General features: G+C 41.2%; 1 protein-coding gene across 3 annotated transcripts in view; it reads right to left on the reverse strand.

Moving 5' to 3' along the window:
• The window catches only part of SPIN1 (spindlin 1), an 87408-nt gene that overhangs the window by 48212 nt on the left and 17737 nt on the right, over window positions 1–21459 (reverse strand). The window lies entirely within an intron of this gene.

The following is a 21459-nucleotide window of genomic DNA, read 5'->3' on the forward strand; positions in this document are numbered from 1 at the left end:
TGAAAACGCACTTTGCCCAGAAGCAATTAACTTTAATTCCTCAGTTTTCAATGCCAAGGACTGCACAGAGAAACAAGAGAAAAGGAAGTACTAGACCCTTCAACAAAGAAAAGGGCAGTTCCTTGGCAGTCAATTGAACATAATACAGCCTTGGGCTTCCCACGCTGTATCCCAATCCATTTTGCTGGCAGAAGTCAGAAAAGGGTAGACACTGGTGAGTCAACAAAGATTTAGACTGGCATAGCCCATCTTCTTGACAGGACACAAAAAGACCCAGCAAGACACAGGAGAGAGAAACAGGTGCAGCAGGTACGCGGTGGAACAACTGCTGGAGGATGACTCAACACTGGAAAGCACTTCAAGCCTGAGCCACTCTAGGTGGAAGGTCGGTAAACCAGAAGACTTGGGTAAGATAAGGGATTACAGTCAATAAGACTTAGCAGTTCCCTTTCTGCTCCCAAGATTCCAGAAACCAGAGGGAAAGATCCAGTAATTCTGGAGGACCCTTAAAGAAATTTACATTCATTCCCATGCATAAAGTTAAATCATCTTATAAAAATGATTTATCCTTTAAACCAAATTTGGGTCCAGTTTACAGTCCATGTAGTAAAACATCTATGAAAACATATTCTCATAAACCACAAAAATATCTACCACAAATTTCAGTTCACAAACTGAACCACCTGACTACATTCAGTTCTCATGTATTAGTTACCATATCTACAACGTATAGCCATGTGTTCACAGGTTTAAAAACTAAAGGGGATGCATTTTCTAGAGACTAACATGTAACAAAATAGTTAAAATAATTTAAAAAGTCTCTAAATAACAAGGGAAAAAGGAATTATTTTTACTGGTGAAAAAAATCTTAACTACATAAATAAGACTTTATAAAAACCTCAAGGGAAATTTAAAATCAAATGGACTTTATTCGATGAATATTCAGAACGACTATTGTTTGAAGCTAAGGTAGGAGGGGAGAGACACTACAAAAGTAAGCAAGCAAAGGCGATACTATCTCAAGTGGCAGTAAGTTATAGGGCATCCCTCAGAGATATGGCGGGTTCAGTTCCAGACCACCACAATAAAGCAATTATTGTCAATTGTCAACTATAAACTGGTGCTTGCCAAGGGCGTTTGCCATCTGCCTCTGTGGAGACCGAACACTGCGGCTGCAGCTGTTGACCTTCAACACCCCGAGGGAGCTCAGTGTCGAGAATAAGGCACTCTGTGCGCCACAGAATCTGGTGGAACGGGTCTTTAGATAGTTGGATATGTTCACGAACTGATTTCATGACCCCAATCTTTGCATCTCCTCATATCTAGAAAAGCACTAAATCCCTTCATGAAGACTTCAGCTCCTCATGACTAGCAGAAAACCTCTTACTAGGTTAAGAGCTTGATTGCACGGTGAACTCCCCCTTCACCACAATCTTTATATTCCCTTTCCCTCACTATCTCTTTGGAGCAGTCTCTCAGAGCTATAGGAGGTGCTGTCTCCCTGGCTGCAGTCCTCATTTTGTCCCAAATAAAACTTAACTCACAGCTCTCATGTTGTTTTTAAGTCGACACAATAAAGTGAGTCACATGAATTTTTTGCTTTCCAATGCATATAAAAGTTACGTTCACATTATACTGCTGTCTATTAAGTATGCAGTAGCATTATACCCGAAGAAAACTACGTACATAAAAAAAAAGAAAGAAAGAAAACTATGCACATATCTTGATTTTAAAAGATTCTATTGCTAAAAAAGCTATCATCTGCCAATGCCAGGTTGCCACAAGCCTTCAATAAAACGAGGTATGCTTGTAATGAAAAAAAATATGGAAGCAGTATTACCAAGCCCATGCTCATCCTGCTTGCCGCACAACAGGGCAATGAAGCCAAGAGACAAGGTGTAGAGGCAAGCTGGCTGACCAAGGAGATGGCAGACTAACGTCTCAAAATAACCATCCTGTCTGGGTCTGGATGCCAGGTTCTTTTATACAACCCAAGAAAGACGAAATGAGGATCCATAGTCAAAAGGCAGAATAGAGAGGGAGGCAGTGAGGAAGCAAAGTAAAAAGAGTTTTCAGTCTTGCAAATATCTCCAGGAAGAGCCAGCCTCTGGAAAGAATGTGTAAATCTTTTTTTTGCAGCCATTCACAGGTGGGCAGGGTCAGATTATCTATGAGATGAACAAGGCATTTTAGTTTAACAGGCAAACAATACAGTTTGTGGAAATGACGGAATTCCAGCAGAGCTATTTAAAATCCTAAAAGATGATGCTAGTGAAGTGCTGCACTCAATATGTCAGCAAATCTGGAAAACCCAGCAGTGGCCACAGGACTGGAAAAGGTCAATCCTCACCCAAATTACCAAGAACGGCAGTTCTAAAGAATGGTTAAACTAGACAATTGCACTCATCTCCCATTCTAGCAAGGTTATGTTCAAATCCTCCAAGCTAAGCTTCAGCATTATGTGAACCCGAGAACTTCCAGATGTTCAACCTGGGTTTAGAAAAAGAAGAGGAACCAGAGATCAAATTGCCAACATTTGCTGGATCATAGAGAAAGCAAGGGAATTCCAAAAAAAATCTGCCTCTGTTTCACTGACTACACTAAAGCCTTTGACTGTGTAGATCACAACAATCTGCGGAAAACTCTTAAAGAGATGGGAATACCAGACTATTACCTGTCTCCTGAGAAATCTGTATGCAGGTCAAGAAGCAACAGTTAGAACCCTGTATGGAACAACTGACTGGTTCAGGATTGAGAAAGGAGTACAAGGCTGTTATTGTCACTCTGTTTATTTAACTTATATGCAAAGCACATGATGAGAAATGCTGGGCTGGATGACTCACAAACTAGAAGATTGCCAGGAGAAATATCAAAACTTCAGATATGCAGACGATCCCACTCTAATGAGAGAAAGTGAAGAGAAACTAAAGAGATTCTTGATGAGGGTGAAGGCAGGAGAGTAAAAAAGTCAGCTTAAAACTCAGTACTAAAAGAACTAAGATCATGCATTCGGTCCCATCACTTCATGGCAAATAGAAGGGGAAAAGGTGTAAACAGGGACAGATTTCCTCTTCTTCAGCTCTAAAATCACAGATGGTGACTGCAGCCATGAAATTAGAAGACCACTGCTTCTAAGCAGGAAAGCTATGACAAACTTAAGCAAGGACTTCATTTTGCCGACAGAGGTCTATATAATCAAGGCTATGGTCTTTCCAGTAGTCATGTATGGATGTTAGAGCTGGACATTGAAGAAGCAGAGCAAGGAAGAACTGATGCTTTTGAAATGTGATGCTGAAGGAGACCCTTGAGAGTATCTTGGAAAGCAAGATCAAACCAGTCAGTCTTCAAAAAAATCAACTCTGAATACTCCTTGGAAGGAATGAAGCTGAAGCTCCAATACTTTGGCCACCTAATGCGAAGAGCTGGGCTTCTTCCCGGGTGGCTCAGTGATAAAGATTCTGCCTGCAATACAAGGACTACAGGTGACATGGGTTCAATCACTGGGTTGGGATGATCCCCTGGAGGAGGGCATGGCAACCCACTCCAGTATTCTTGCTGGAGAACCCATGGACAGAGGAGCCTGGCAGGCTACAGTCCATGGGGTCACAGAGTTGGACACAAATGAAGCGACTTTGCACACGCACACACAATGCAAACAGCTAACTCGTTGGCAAAGACCCTCACGCTGGGAAAGATTGAAGGAAGGAGGAGAAGAGGGAAACAAAAGATAAGATGGCTGGACGGCATCACCGATTCAATGGGCATGAACTTTGGCAAACTCTGGGAGATGATGAGAAACAGGGAAGCCTGGTGTGCTGCAGTCCGTGGGGTCACGAAGAGTACTTGGCGACTGAACAAAGGCAGAGAGGCAGGGTCCTTTGAGGCAGGCCATTAAATAAGATTTGAAAGGCAAAATGGTTGTCTGAGAAGGCCTTACGAATAGCTGTGAAGAGAAGAGAAGCCAAAAGCAAAGGAGAAAAGGAAAGATATACCCATTTGAATGCAGAGTTCCAAAGAATAGCAAGGAGAGATAAGAAAGCCTTCAGCAGTGATCAGTGCAAAGAAATAGAGGAAAACAATAGAATGGGAAAGACTAGAGATCTCTTCAAGAATATTAGAGATACCAAGGGAACATTTCATGCAAAGATGGACTCAATAAAGGACAGAAATGGCATGGACCTAACAGAAGCAGAAGATATTAAGAAGAGGTGGCAAGAATATACAGAAGAACTGTACAAAAAAGATCTTCATGGCCAAGATAATCACTATGGTGTGATCACTCACTCACCTAGAGCCATACATCCTGGAAAATGAAGTCAAGTGGGCCTTAGGAAGCATCACTATGAACAAAGCTAGTGGAGGTGAAGGAACTTCAGTTGAGCTATTTTAAATCCTAAAAGATGATGCTGTGAAAGTACTGCACTCAATATACTAGCAAATTTGGAAAACTCAGCAGTGGTCACAGGACTGGGAAAGGTCAGTTTTCATTCCAATCCCAAAGAAAGGCAATGCCAAAGAATGCTCAAACTACCACACAATTGCACTCATCTCACACAGTAGCAAAGTAATGCTCAAAATTCTCCAAGTCAGGCTTCAATAGTACGTGAACCGTGAACTTCCAGATGTTCAAGTTGGATTTAGAAAAGGCAGAGGAACCAGAGATCAAACTGCCAACATCCGTTGGGTCATCGAAAAAGCAAGAGAGTTCCAGAAAAACATCTATTTCTGCCTAATTGACTATGCCAAAGCCTTTGACTGTATGGATCACAACAAACTGGAAAATTCTTCAAGAGATGGGAATACCAAACCACCTGACCTGTCTCCTGAGAAATCTGTATGCAGGCCAAGCAGCAATGGTTAGAACTGGACATGGAACAACAGACTGGTTCCAAATCAGGAAAGGAGTACATCAAGGCTGTATTTTGTCACCCAGCTTAATTAACTTATATGCAGAGTACATCATGAAAAGAGTTCATCCAGACTTCATCTGGGCTGGATGAAGCACAAGCTGGAATCAAGATTGCTGGGAGAAATATCAATAACCTCAGATATGCAGATGACACCACCCTTATGGCAGAAAGTGAAGAAGAACTAAAGAGCCTCTTGATGAAAGTGAAACAGTGGAGTGAGAAAGTTGGCTTAAAGCTCAACATTCAGAAAACAAAGATCCGGTCCCATCGCTTCATGGCAAATAGATGGGGAAACAATGGAAACAGTGAAAGCCTTTATTTTGGGGGGCTCCAAAATCACTGCAGATGATGACTGCATCCATGAAATTAAAAGATGCTTGCTCCTTGGAAGATAAGTTATAACCAACCTAGACAGCATGTTAAATGGCAGAGACATTGCTTTGCCAACAATGGTCCGTCTAGTCAAAACTATGGTTTTCCCAGTAGTCATGTACTGATGTGAGAGTTGGACTAGAAAAGAGAGCTGAGCACCAAAGAATTGATGCTCTTGAAATGTGGTGTTGGAGATGATGTCTTGAGAGTCCCTTGGACTGCAATGAGATCCAACCAGTCCATCCTTGGAGATCAGTCCTGGGTGTTCATTGGAAGGACTGATGTTGAAGCTGAAACTCTAATACTTTGGCCACCTGATGCAAAGAGCTGCCTCATTTGAAAAGACCCTGATGCTGAGAAAGACTGAAGGCAGGAGGAGAAGGGGACTACAGAGGATGAGATGCTTGGATGGCATCACTGACTCAATGGGACATGAGTCTGAGTAGACTCCGGGAGTTGGTGATGAACAGGGAGGCCTGGTGTGCTGTAGTCCATAGGGTTGCAAAGAGTCGGACACAACTGAGCGACAGAACTGAACTGAAGACTGGACTGAACTGATTAAGTAAGATCACAATAACAGCAACAAACAGCAAGTTGAAGAAACAGGTCCAACATGGAGTCAGAATTGGTTGGTCTCTGTAGAAGCAGCAGCACCTTCTGTAAAGCTGACTTTTCCCCCACGCAAGGTTCCCAAGCTGTTCCTAAGGGCTCTCCCACATTGAGCTGAGGAAATCAGTCTAGGTGTCATGACAACAAAGACCGACATCCACCTTTCCCAAGAGTCCACCCAACAGCCATGCAAGCCTCGCACAGCTCTACCTTTCATATCAGAAATCTCAGCTTCCACATTCAACTCTTCTCACGCTGCTGTAGCTTTCCCTACTGGAACCCTACAGCCCTTATCCTCTAACTATCCAAACCTCTCCACTGCCTTCTGAAAGGCAGTCCCCTCCATCCAGTAGCTCCCTCCAAAGTGGCTGTTTGTGTTCCCCACTGTCTTTACTCACAGGATCTCTCCTCCCCCCACCCTAATGCAACAGGCTTCCCTTTTTCTTCAAAAGAACTGATGCTTTTGAACTGCGGTGCTGGAGAAGGCTCTTCAGAGTCCTGTGGACTGCAAGGAGATCAAACCAGTCAATCCTAAAGGAAATCAGTCCTGAATATTCACTGGAAGGACTGATGCTGAAGCTGAAAACTCCAATACTTTGCCACCTGATGCCAAGGGTCCACTCATTAGAAAAGACGCTGATGCTGGGAAAGATTGAAGGCAGGAGAAGGGGACAACAGAGAATGAGATGGTTGGATGGCATCACCATCTCGATGTATATGAGTTTGAACAAGTTCCAGGGGTTAGCGATGGACAGGGAAGCCTAGTGTGCTGCAGTCCATGGGGTCGCAAAGAGTCGGAGACAAAACAGCGACTAGACGGAACTTTTTGCTGCAGACCTCTATCTACCTATTAACCCTCTAGTCATCGGCATACATTTTTGAAAATTTGGTTCCTGGTTTGCTTGTTTTCCATTACATTTTTGGCAACAAAAGATCCTTTGAACAACATGCCCCCTTGGTTCTAAAACATCTTTACTTCAATCTACCCAAATCTAGCCAACTGTCTTCACAGTCACAACCTCAACCTTCTCATTACCAATCAATCCAATATACCTCTGGAATCTTTAAGCAACTCACACTCAAAACAACCTCTAGTCACTCCACTTTTCTTACACCAGCCATCCTACTCCCAACCATTACTTTATGCAACCACTACCTCCAAACTACGGCTTGATTTTTATCTCCTTGGGTACTAACCGCCCGCATTACTCAGCTTAGATTCCACACATGGTCAACTACACTGTGAGTCCCTTGCTTGTCTCTAGCACTTTCTGCCAAAACCAACTTCTTGCTTACTACAGCCACAATCTGAGCCATGAAGCATGGCTGAAAAACTTCAAACTTAGAATCTTACATCTCAAGTGAGCTTTTGACAATTCCATGCCCACCCTCAACAGGTAAGCTTCCTTTTTGCTAGTCAGATGGGAGCAAACAAAAAAGAACTACTCATTTTCCCACTACCAAATTTATTAGTTGACTGGTACCTTTTCCTACTATAGTAACAGATGAACTGTTTCAATTCAACCCTTTCATACGTTTTGCAAATCCCATCTTCTGTATCAATTTCCCTTACCACTAACATATTCTCATCGGCACCTAACAAAGGATGTAGTATTTTCCAATTTTAAAAACATCTCACGATTCTGTTCCTTTTCTGACATTCTTTACAAAGCTACTTCAAAGACTGAAGAATATTTTAACCCACACAAGTATCAATGTTCCCTAACTTAATAAATCAACTTGGTTCTATAACATAAAATATTTGGCTTACTGATGATCTAAAGGCACCCTTGTCACTAGCAGATATAAGCTTGTCTTTGTATGATTTTCTATTGCTTATCACTGCATTAAAATTTTCAGGTTAATCTTGTTATGATACTTTCACAGAAAGTATAACACACAGATTGAAGAGTTGCAGCAGGAAAGGATACAGGAGCTTTTCTAAGAACACAAAAGTCCTTCCCCATTTTTCAGTTGCAATTACTATTCCGAACTGCCTGATTTTATCTTAGAAATGATACAGCAAAATTTCATTTCTAAGATATCAGGAATCACATTTTTTTTCAAATATCACAGAAAAAGTGAAGCTTAATTTGATGGCCATAAAAAAGATAGCCCTCTATTTAGGATTAAGCCCAGCAGACTGCTAACCCCATGAGGCGAAAAGCTTCCAGAGAATAATGTTGCATAGTACCAAAGAATCACCCTCAAATGACCCACTGATTACCAACGGTGCTTGACACTGGAGGGACCAAACCATCCAACAGCACTAATTATGAGCCAACCACGCTCTGGAGTCTTCCAGACATGATGTAATGCAAAGCACACCACACACAAGAGCAGGTAAGAAGCTTCTACAAGACAAACGGGTCATATTCTATACAGGTGCAATGTCATAAGAAAAAAAGGTAGACACTGATCTAGATTAAGAGACTAAAAGCAGACAAGTAAATCCTAAACGAATGGTTTGGAGGGAAAAGCTGTAGAAGACACTGAAGACAAACGGGGAAATCTAAATAGGAACTATATAATAGATAACACATTATGACATTATCATTAAACTTTAAAAGCACAATGACATTATAGTTATGCGTAAGAATACACTTATTTTTAGGATACACAAATTTCTACAGGTAGGATGACATAATGTCTCCAAGTGAATTTCAAACAGTTCAGGGGAAGAAAGCAATACATACAACAGTCAATCAAGTGAAAATGACAAAATATTAATTTCTCAATCTAAACAAAGAACATATTAATGTTATTCTCCAAATTCCTAGTTCAATTTAAATTTTTTAAAAAATAAAATTTTTCATAATAAAATTTGGAGAAAAGATGATCTTGGATTTCCCTTTGCTAAATCCATCTGTATTAAATATAGCTAGCTATCCAGGTATGCAATTTTGCTAGATAACTTTTAAAATGTCATGAATTTAGTTTTGAAACTCAAAATTCTATAACCATCTCAAAGGTTGTTTGCCCCAAGCACATGCTGTGTCTCACACACTGTATACATGTAACGACTTAGACTCTACACCGCCACCATGAGGCACACACTAGAGCTGTTCCATTTTGGAAATTAAAAACCTACGGCGCTGAAATTAAAACAGCTCGCAAGGGGGCTGCAAGAAGTACTACTGAGATATATTTCTTATTTTAAAAATAAACACAGGGACTTCCCTGGTGGTCCAGTGGTTAAAATTCTGCACTTCCACTGCAGGGGGCACGAGTTCAATCTCTGGTAGGTGAACTAACATCCCACATGCCACAAGGCATGTGCCCCCCCAACCAAACAAAAATTAAAAACATAGATTGTGCCCATAAAGAAAAAGGACACCACAAAAAAAATCAGTGACACAGTGCTGCTGTCTCCAAAAAGGTTAAGAAATGAATGATTCAAATTTTCAGATGTAAAATTAAGTAATAAACACAAAGCAGAAGTTACATATCAAAATATTTGCTGCCAGCTGCTATCACCAAACAGTGCTATTTATAAATTCCTAAAGCTGCTTAAGCAGAAGTGCCATGTTCCAAAGAAGTCTCGACACCAATGCAAAAGTACACAGGAACACTAAAGGCCAAACACATCACGTGTAAGCTGAAGTTTGGGCTGCCAACAATGGTCTTAAAGTTGTCATCATAGAAGGTTCAGAATGTGTGTGTGGGGCGGGGGGGGGGGGGGATTTATGTTAACACAAATATTTATATGAAAAATGACATATGGCTAAAATCAGAATAGGACCTAAACATTAAACAAGAAATAATTTTAATTAAGATATTGTAGATACAAAGAAAAGCACCCAAATCTTAAAAGTGTTATGATACCTGCAATTTACTGCAACTTTCAAATGGCTCAACAAAAAATGTTAGTAGAGCAAAATGTTAGCAAATGAAATCTCAATGGAGAACATACAGGTATAACTAAGCTATAGTTTTAACCTTTCAAGGTAGAAGAAATTTCATTTTAAACGCTTGTGGGGTGGGGAACAGCAGAGAGAGGAGAATAGCAAAGTTTGGAACTAGTGGCAACAGCACAGATTTACTACACGTACTCAACAGTCTGTAGCTTATTTCCTAAAATGAGAATTTTTTTAAAAAATTAAGAAAAGGCAGCAAAATATTTGCAACTCCTGAATCTGGATGGCAAATATCAGATGTTCAAATGCCTGTTTCAACTTTTCTATATGTTTGAAATTTTTCACAATAAAATGGTGAGAGTCAGTGGTTTCAGATTTTATAAATCTGGAAAGAAAAAGCACTGGTTTACAACTTAGAACCTTCCCAAGCACCTAAAAGAATTTACTAGAAAGGCCAGTCACAAATGTTTCAATGGATGGCAGGTAAAACCAGCACTCTAGGTCTCCAGTGCTGATATCCCTTTGGCCATAACTTTAAGATTAAAATGAAGGGCTCAAAATTAAAAAGAAAAAAAAAGAAAAAATAAATACATAAAATGAAGGGCTCAATTTGAACACAACAGCATTAACTACTCAGTGTTTGGCTACAGTATATACCAAGAGTTCACTTGGAAGGCCTTCAGAGCCCCAAACTATCAATATAAACAAAACCATTAAACAGTCTAAATCACCAGACATCTAAACACCAAGTTCTAATATAGGAGCTCTTAAGCGTGGGCAAAATTCACAAGTACCATGAACTTGGACAAGGGAAAAATTCTATCTTCATTTTCCTTTTACTTCCATCATGTGTACGAAACCACAATATTATGAGTATCCCTGACTTTCTCAAACAATAGAAATCACAGATCTTTCCAACCCCCACTGCATGTGTTACAGATCTCAAAATAGCTTTAAAGCTCATCTACTACCTCTAAATTAAGTTACATGGCCTGCCACAGAACAGACATGACCAGAGCCATCAGGGTGTTAGTCACCAAACTATGAAAACAGAATCGGTGACTGTTGTAAAACAAAGAGTTTGGCTGGCCTTCATCCCAGTTCCTAGGAAGTACCTTTTAAACCCTGGGAATGTACTTAGGAACAGGAGTGCTTGTGAGTTATGCTCCCCTAGATAGTCTGTGCTAACAGATGACCCACCAAGAAGATCACCCAGGGGATTACAGAACTGGGATTCTGAGTCTGCTGACAGCAGTCAGTTCTCAAGGAGAGAAGCTGAAGACTGAGCTCAACCTTATGGTCAATGATTCAATCAGCCACGCTTACACAACAAAGCCCCAATAAACACTCTGGACAGCCAAGCTTCCCTGGTCAACAATACTCCAGCTCTACACATCGTTACATATCCATGTGCAGGACAGTGATACTCCTGACTCCACCAAAGAAAACTGGATGATTCCCACTCAGATTATTACAGACCTCGTCCTGCGTGTTTCTTCTTTTGGATGGTCATGGATTTGGACCTTTTTCTGCTATAATGAAACTGTATCATAAGGATAGCATTTTCCTGAGTTCTATGAGTTCTTCTAGTAAATTCTCAAATCTGAGGTGGTTATGGGAACCCCTGAATTTGTAGCCAGGTGGTCAGAAATGTGGATGGCTTGTGGACCCCAAGTTTATTGCTGGTGTCTGCAGTGAGGCCAGTTTTATGGAAGACAATGCTTCAGCCTGTAAAGTTTAGCCTTACTCGGAGTAGCTAGCGTGTTAGGATTATATGCACTGATCCACAGATCTATAATGCTCTCCTGTATTCCCTATCATCAATTATTTATGGATCAACATGCTACAGTCCATGGGGTCGCAGAGTCAGACACGACTGAATGACTGAACAACCAACAATAAATGTGAAAGGTCAAAGACCACCTCAATTCACTCTCTGATAAACATCAAGAACTACCATTGCAATCAAAACCACAATGAGGTACCATTACACGCCAGTCAGGATGGCTGCTATCCAAAAGTCTACAAGCAATAAATGCTGGAGAGGGTGTGGAGAAAAGGGAACTCTCTTACACTGTTGGTGGGAATGCAAACTAGTACAGCCACTATGGAAAACAGTGTGGAGATTCCTTAACAAACTGGAAATAGAACTGCCATATGACCCAGCAATCCCACTTCTGGGCATACACATTGAGGAAACCAGATCTGAAAGAGACACGTGCACCCCAATGTTCATCGCAGCACTGTTTATAATAGCCAGGACATGGAAGCAACCTAGATGCCCATCAGCAGATGAATGGATAAGGAAGCTGTGGTACATATACACCATGGAATATTACTCAGCCGTTAAAAAGAATTCATTTGAATCAGTCCTAATGAGATGGATGAAACTAGAGCCCATGATACAGAGTGAAGTAAGCCAGAAAGATAAAGAACATTACAGCATACTAACACATATATATGGAATTTAGAAAGATGGTAACGATAACCCTATATGCAAAGCAGAAAAAGAGACACAGAAATACAGAACAGACTTTTGAACTCTGTGGGAGAATGTGAGGGTGGGATATTTCAAAAGAACAGCATGTATACTATCTATGGTGAAACAGATCACCAGCCCAGGTGGGATGCATGGGACAAGTGCTCGGGCCTGGTGCACTGGGGAGACCCAGAGGAATCGGGTGGAGAGGGAGGTGGGAGGGGGGATCGGGATGGGGAATACATGTAAATCTATGGCTGATTCATATCAATGTATGACAAAACCCACTGAAATGTTGTGAAGTAATTAGCCTCCAACCAATAAAAAATTAAAAATTAAAAAAAAAAAGAACTACCATTGCAGTACCTTAAAATATAAACATTGTTTATCTGTAGGTCTTATCTGCCACATAATATATTAACAAAAAAGCAGTATTACTAAAGTTTTCATATTTTAGTTAACTATTTAAATATAACTTATTTCTCCTTTGCTCCCTTGTATTTAACTTACTGTATTCAGAAACATTCTGAGAAGATATCCATAGGTTTCGCCAGGCTGCCAAAAGACCCATGACAAAACCATTCCTGCCTAAAACCACTGGCAAGAAAACAACTCCAAATCTTTGGTGTGTCTTTAGAAGGATACACACAGCAATCACTATAAAGAACAGACAATCCTGGTAATGATGGACTACCATCACTGGTGATGGACTAGTAATTTAGACCACTCACCTGAAAGCTAGAATAAGATAAAATCTGAAAGAACAACCTTAACAAAAACTATTGGGAACCAGGGTTTCTTATAGGAATGGTTAATTCCAGGTAAGGAGGAGGAAATACATGAAAAGCCTGGAACATCTTGTGCATACCAGAAGCCAAGAAGTTATCCAACTTAAGAAGGTATCACTGGAGTGGTGTCACACAGACAAAGGGGGTTCTTTTACACTATTTTCTTGACTGTTATACCGTTCACCCTCTGTATCTGTAAGTTCCACATCCAGAGATTCAACCTACCTTAGATCAAAAATATTCAAGGGGAAAAAAATTCCAGAAAGTTCCCCCATAGCACTGGTAACCACTTACACAGCATTTATGGTGCATTTGCAACCAGTTATGCAGTACTTATGTTGCATTAGGTACTGTAAATAATTTAGAAATGACAAAGTATATGGGAGGATGTGCATTGGTTACATGGAAAAACTATGTCATTTTATGGAAGAGACTTGAGCATCCATGGCTTTCTTCAGGGGATACTAGAACCAATCCCCCGCAGATAATGAGGAACTGTATATGACTGAAAATGTCCACCGACCAAAACTTGAACACACACAGACACATACCCGAATCACATGCTTGCAGGTCTCAAAGAATTCGAAGATGACGCTTCCAGAGGTAGGGCCTTGAAAGGTTAAACCCCAAATTTGCAACCACTTTTATCCCTGAGGGTAATGGCCAAGTGTTTGGGGCAGCTAAAGGCTAACAACTGTGCAAGGTGAGGGGCCAAAGGCCAGAATCCAGGGACCACCTAAAGAAGGAGGGGCTAGTAAATCCATCTCCTGGTCAGATGGAATCCTGATTGCTCTCGGGGTCTGAGGGACCGTTAAGAGACCCAGCTGCAACTCATTTCTACCTTAACACTTAGCTGAGATGCTCCTAAGCCACCTGATCCCTCATATGTCTGTCAGAGCAAGCATAGATCCTCTCCAGGAATACCATCCCAGAGCCCAAATTATCTCAAACAGTTTAAAAAATATAATCTACTACATGTGCAACCATGTAAGTTAGCCCACAAAGAGACAAAATAAAAACCAGCAGAAACATCAAATAACAACAACCAAAAAGAGCAAGACCCACCGGGCTGCTGGCTATTGCAGTTACAAAATTATCCTTTAAAGTTGGGGTTATGGGAAGAAGGCTACAGGAATAAATAACTAAATGAAAAAACATCTGCAACTATCACATTCAAAGTTATTAAAAATAAGATATAAAACTCTGGTAGAAAACTACCACAGAACCAGATTTTCCAGAAGTGAAAAAACACGATAAACTCAATGGACAGATTATCAGTAAGCTAGTCTTGTTAAAGATTAGTGAACAAAGGGAGATCAGAAGAAATACCAAGAATGAAGCATGCAAAGGGTAAAACACCAGGAAATTCTCACAAGTGTTTTAATGGCGTGGAGGGTTGGGAGACAGGGCAACAGAAATACATTAAAAGACAATGACTAAAAAAAAAAAAAAGACAGTGACTGCAAACTTAGCAAAATAATAAAAAGCATTACCGTAGATTAAGACCTGTAAACACAAAATATAAATTAAAAAATATATAAAATACAAAATATAAATATAAAAAATACAAAATATAAACACACAAAATATAAATTAAAAAATCATAAAAACTGTTCAAAACGAAAGACCAAATAGATAAAAAGCATGAAATAAAAAAGATTCTATCCATGAGAGCAAATACGAAACTGACAGTTTACTCAAGAAAAAAAATGAAAGCTGGAAATGTAATTCAGTAACTTCTTTCAACACCTTAGAAGAAAACCGACAAGTTAAAACTCTACACATAAAAAATATCCTTCAAAAGGAAAAATCAATTTCAGATATTTTTAGACTAACACTAACTCTCAGAATTCACTATTAGGAGTCACACAACAGGGGAGAAACAGAGTGTTCTTCAGGCAGAAGGAAAATGAAACTGGAACTGGACTGACTGGAACTACAGCAAGGAATAAAGAGCAATGAAAAGGGTGAAGTTAAATGGCTAGTACGAGGGGACTCCCTCAGAGAAGGCAGTGGCACCCCACTCCAGTACTCTTGCCTGGAAAATCCCATGGACGGAGGAGCCTGGTAGGCTGCAGTCCATGGGGTCGCGAAGAGTCGGACAGGACTGAGCAACTTCACTTTCACTTTTCACTTTCATGCAGTGGAGACGGAAATGGCAGCCCACTCCAGTGTTCTTGCCTGGAGAATCCCAGGGACCGGAGCCTGGTGGGCTGCCATCTATGGGGTCACACAGAGTTGGACACGACTGACGTGACTTAGCAGCAGCAGCAGGGGACTCCCTGGAGGTCCAGCAGTTAGGACTTTGCCCTCCAACGCAGGGGACATGTGTTGATCCCTGGTCACTGAACTAAGATCCCACGTGCCATGGGACAAGAAAGACCACTCACTGAAACTAGTGAGGCTGCACGCCACAACGGGAGGAAAGTCCACACGCAGATACCAAGAGCCCACCTGCTGCAGCAGACTCCACGTGCAGCAACCGAGATCTGACATGGTCAAGTAAGCATGCTTTAAAAATAATAATAATGTATAAGATAAAATATACAGAGTTAAAATAGCACCAACTGAGCTACATTAAGTGAAAATAAGAGGAGTTTAGGCACCCACAAAGAGGGGAAAATAACCAAATGTTAGATTTTGACAAGTCAAAGATGCATGTTTTAAGTAACCTTGAGGTTAGCAGAGTTAAAAAAAAAAAAAAAAAAAGACAACCAAAGAAATGAGGAAAAGACACATAAAACAGATACAAAAAGCAGAAAACACAAGAACATATTTAAACCCAACTATGTCAGTCATTTTGTTAAATATCAATAGACCACACACTCCAGTTACATGAAATACTGTCAGACGAGATTTTTTAAATCCCAGCTATGTAATGCTGACAACAGAAAAAATCCATAGAAAGTATGCAGAAAGACTGCAAAAACAAGTTAAAAAAATTAAAAGGCACACACTATACCTACTAATCAGAGAAAAGATAACGCAGTTACATTAAATATTAAGCTAATCGAACTTTACCTCTAATATTACTTTTGCCTTAAAGGACACATTATTTTAAGACTCAATGGTGAGGAAAATATAAAATGCTAAACCTGTCTGCACCTAGTAACATAACCACAAAATAGATAAAGCAAAAATTATCATTAAGGAGAAACAGACAAATGCAAAATAAGCATACCAATACATTTCTCTTGGTAACCAATACAACCAGCAAACCGAAGGGAAAAAAGGACAAGAAGAATTTAACACAATTAGCAAAGCTGAACTAACAAATATAAAACACTTCATCCAACAAATGTACAAGCACATTCTTTCCAAGCACACAAAGGTCATTTACAAACACTGATCAGAGCAGTGACGTGGCACACAGCAGGCAGAGAGGGCGTGCTTGCCCTCACTCCTCCTTCCTCTTTCTCTACTCTGTATTTGTGGCAGCAGCAGTGTCCACGATCTAGTCACCAACAAGCAGCTCTTTGTCAGCGTGCAGGAGCTACACACTCCAGGTGAGCAGCCAGGAGACAGTCGCCGAGATCAAGGCTCCTGTAGTCTCGCTGGAGAGCACTGCTCCAAAGGATCAAGTCCTGCTCCTGGCAGGCACACCCCGAGAGGATGAGGCTACCCTGGGCCAGTGTGGGTTAGAGGTTCTGAGCACTCTGGAAGCAGCCAGCCTCACGCTTGGTCCATGGTTTCCTGGCCCCTGCTGGGAAAGGAAGGGTCAGACTCCCAAGGTGGCCGAACAAGAGAAAAAGAAGACAGACTGGGCCAAGAAGCCTACGCAGCGGAACCAGCACTTTGTCAGTGCTGTGCCCACGTTGGGCAAGAAGGGCCCCAATGCCGACTCTCAAGTCCTCTGTAATCTTGGCTTTCTCTAATAAAGCCACTTAGCCCAATCATATGGAAAAAAAAAAAAGAACCTGATCAGATTGTCTGTTAGGCCATAAAGCAAGCTCCAAAAAATGTCATAAGCTTTTAATTATATAGTATTCTGACCACAAAGGAATCAAAACAGAAACCAGAGAAAAGAACATAGAATACAGAAGATTCTTAGAGCAAAGAAACTATTCTGTATGTAACTATAATGGTGGATACACATTACAAACGTAAAGGCTCACAGACTATATAAAAGAGTGAACCCTGGTGGGCCAGTAACTCCATATTCCCAACACACGCGGCCCAGGTTTGGTTCCTAGTCAGGGAACTAGTAATAGATCCCACAGGCCACAACTAAGAGTTACCATGACACAACTAAAGATCACGCACGCATCACTGAAAATGGAAGATCCTGCATGCCACAACTAAAACCTCGTACAGCCATATAAACAAATATTTTTTTAAAAAGAAGAGTGAACCCTATGTGACCTTGGATGACAATGATGTCAACATTGGTTCATCCACTCTAACAAATGTACAATCTGGTACAGGATGTTGCTAATAGAAGAGGCTGAGCTTGTGTGGGATCAGGGGGCACAGGGAACTCTGTACTTTCTACTCAGTATTGCTGTGAACATAAAGCTGCCCTTAAAAATAAAGGTGTATTTGGAAATAAGAAAAAAAAGTTTATCTGGCAGACTAGGTTAATGAGTATGCTATGATTACAAACAACTCTCAAAATCTTAGTTGCTTAAGACCAAAGATATTCCCACTTCCTGCCTTCCCCCTCTTTTCTCCACTCTTGCCCTCCCCACCCCGCCCTCAGCTCTCCATTTGCTCTAGACACATGAAGACCTGAACCGCAAGACGCTCCACCTGTAAACATGAGCACTGGCAAGAGGAAGGGAATATGGCAAATCTCACCACTGCTCTTAAAGCCCGTGTGACAAGTTTCTCTTCAGCTCACACTTCACTGGCCAAGACAAATCACATGACTACTTAACTGTGGAGGCAGAAACTAAAAGCAAAAACACTGCCACACACTCTCGGAAATGATTTAAACTTAATACTGGTGAAGATGTGGAGTCACAAGAATGCACTCACCAGAAAAGAAACTGATAGGTATACCCACACTGGATGTGGCATTATCTAATACTGAACATAGGCATGAAAGACCCAACAATTCTACTCCTCAGTCTACCCAACAGAAAAGCAACCAAGAAACATGAACCTGAATGTTACACAAGCCCCGTGACACTCGTGAAATAAGCCTCCTGGATCACCTCATATGGGGAGCTGCTCAGGTCTAAATCCATCATGGCCCTTCCCCCAGACCAGTACTTCCCACAGGTTGTTCTAGCCAATGACTGGCCATAGGCAGGATGCTAAAGAAGGCCCATTTCAGCAGGACAAGGGAATCCTCTGGTCCCAACTTTGGCTAGAGGACATGTCACTGGCCTTCCAAAACTTTCTTAGAACAGCACTTAAGTCCTAAGTTACCAGACATTCTCTTCAATTTCTTCCTCCTCCACATGCATCAGACCTGCAAGGGGCTGTTCACTCTCTCCCCAGTATTTCTCCCAATACTGCAAAACCTAATCCTTGTCTTGTCCTTGGAGGGAACTGAACAGTCTCAAAGTGGGAACAACCTAATATTTATCAGCAGGAGAATGAACAGCCATGGATAATACATGAGTAAATCATTACATGCATAAACAAAGTACAACTATACGCGACCTTGTGAATGAAATGAATGACAAAAATGAGTAGCAGTTGCCCGGGTAGTGTCACAAACCACAGATTTGTAATGACTTCTGTACTTTCCGTATATTTCACTGAAAAAGAAAAAGAAAAGCAAGACTCTGAGGAGTCAACTGTCCTTAAACCAAAAGGGGAATTGGCTACTTACTATCAATCAGATACAACCACTACGGAGAACAGTGTGGAGGTTCCTTAAATAACTAAGAATAAAAGTACCATCCGTGTGTGCTCAGTCACGTCCGCCTCCTTGCGACCCCATGGACTGCATGCAGTCCACCAGGCTCCTCTGTCCATGAAATTTTCCAGGCAAGAATATCAGAGAAGGGGTTGCCATTTCCTCCTCCAGAGGATCTTCCTGACCCAGGGATCGAACCAGTTTTTCCTGAGTCTCCCACATTAGTAGGCAGATTCTTTTATCACAGAGCCACCTGGGAAGCCCAAAGGTGATGCTGAGGGTGATGAGAGTCAAAGGAAAAAATAACTTCTTCCTCTTTTTCTCCCTCCCTCTCTCCCTCTTCTTACCTTCACCTTAGCATTCATTTGAGCAAAGACATCAATGCTACTCTCAAAACTACCATATGTGACTCAGCAAGCCCCCTACTGGGCATACCCCGAGAAAACCGTAATTCAGAAGGACACACGTACCCCAGTGTTCAGAGCAGCGATATTTACAACAGCCAGGATATGGGAGCAATTGAGATGTCCGCTGACAGATGAATGGACAAAGATGTGGTGCATATATACAATGGAATATTGCTCAGCAGCCATAAAAAGGAACAAAATTAGGTCATTTGTAATGACATGGATGAACCTAGAATCTGTCATACAGTAGAGGGAAGTCAGAAAGAGAAAAACAAATACCGTGTATACATGGAATATATGGAATCTAGAAAAACGGTACTGAGGAACCAAACTGCACAACAGGAACAAGGATGCAGATGTGGAGGATGGCCTTCGGGCCGGGGGGCGAACTGAGAGAGCAGCGCTGGCGTGTACACACTGCCCCCTGTGAAACAGCTAGCTACTGAGAGGCTGGCGGAGAGCACAGGAAGCTTGGTGCCCTGGGAGGACCTAGGCGTGGGACGCAGGGGATGGGAGGGAGGCTCGAGAGAGAGGGGATATATGCATACTTACAGCTGATGCGTGCTTTTGTATAGCAGAAACACAATTGTAAAGCAACTATACTCCAATTAAAAAATAAAATAAACACAGAGTATAGGCAATTTATATTTCTTCAGTGAAGCCACTTTCCAAAAAGATTCTACCAAATTATCGTCCCACAGTTATGTAAATTATTTATTTAAAGGCTATGCATTTTAGGTGAACACTATTTTATGGACTAAAACTTGTGGTGAAGAGTAATTATGAAGAGAAAGCACATAAGATTGGTTTTATCTTTTACTGAGTCCATTTAACAGATTCAAGATATTAGATCTGATAGAGTGCCTGATGAACTATGGACCGAGATTTGTGACATTGTACAGGAGGCAGGGATCAAGACCATCCCCAAGAAACAGAAATGCAAAAAAGCAAAATGGTTGTCTCAGGAGGGCTTACAAGTAGCTGTGAAAAGAAGAGAAGTAAAAACCAAAGGAGAAAAGGAAAGATACATCCATTTGAATGCAGAGTTCCAAAGAATAGCAAGGAGATACAAGAAAGCCTTCCTCACTGATCAGTGCAAAGAAATAGAGGAAAACAATAGAATGGGAAAGACTAGAGATCTCTTCAAGAAAATTAGAGATACCAAGGGAACATTTCACGCAAAGATGGACTCAATAAAGGACAGAAATGGTATGGACCGGACAGAGGCAGAAGATATTAAGAGGTGGCAAGAATACACAGAAGAACTATACAAAAAAGATCTTCACGACCCAGATAATCAGGATGGTGTGTGTGATCACTCACCTAGAGCCAGACATCCTGGAATGTGAAGTCAAGTGGGCCTTAGAAAGCATCACTACAAACAAAGCTAGTGTAGGTGATGGAATTCCAGTTGACCTATTTCAAATCCTGAAAAATGATGTAGTGAAAGTGCTGCACTCAACATGCCAGCAAATTTGGAAAACTCAGCAGTGGTCACAGGACTGGAAAAGGTCAGTTTTCATTCCAATCCTTAACAAAGGCAATCCCAAGGAATGCTCAAACTACCACACAATTGCACTCATCTCACACACGAGTAAAGTAATGCTCAAAATTCTCCAAGCCAGGCTTCAGCAATACATGAACTTTGAACTTCCAGATGTTCAAGCTGGTTTTAGAAAAGGCAGAGGAACCAGAGATCAAATTGCCAACATCTGCTGGATCATCAAAAAAGCAAGAGAGTTCCAGAAAAACGTCTATTTCTGCTTTATTGACTATGCCAAAGCCTTTGACTGTGTGGATCACAATGAACTGTGGAAAATTCTGGAAGAGATGGGAATACCAGACCACCTGATGTGCCTCTTGAGAAACCTATATGCAGGTCAGGAAGCAACAGTTAGAACTGGACATGGAACAACAGACTGGTTCCACATAGGAAAAGGAGTACATCAAGGCTGTATATTGTCACCCTGCTTATTTAACTTCTATGCAGAGTACATCATGAGAAACGCTGGGCTGGAGGAAGCACAAGCTGGAATCAAGATTGCCGGAAGAAGTAACAATAACCTCAGATATGCAGATGACACCACCCTTATGGCAGAAAGTGAAGAAGAACTAAAGAGCCTCTTGATGAAAGTGAAAGAAGAGAGTGAAAAAGTTGGCTTAAAGCTCAACATTGAGAAAACAAAGATCATGGCACCCAGGCCCATCACTTCATGGCCAACGGATAG

The sequence above is a fragment of the Cervus canadensis genome, chromosome 30 (assembly GCF_019320065.1).
Source record: "Cervus canadensis isolate Bull #8, Minnesota chromosome 30, ASM1932006v1, whole genome shotgun sequence".
In the NCBI taxonomy this organism is placed as follows: domain Eukaryota; kingdom Metazoa; phylum Chordata; class Mammalia; order Artiodactyla; family Cervidae; genus Cervus; species Cervus canadensis.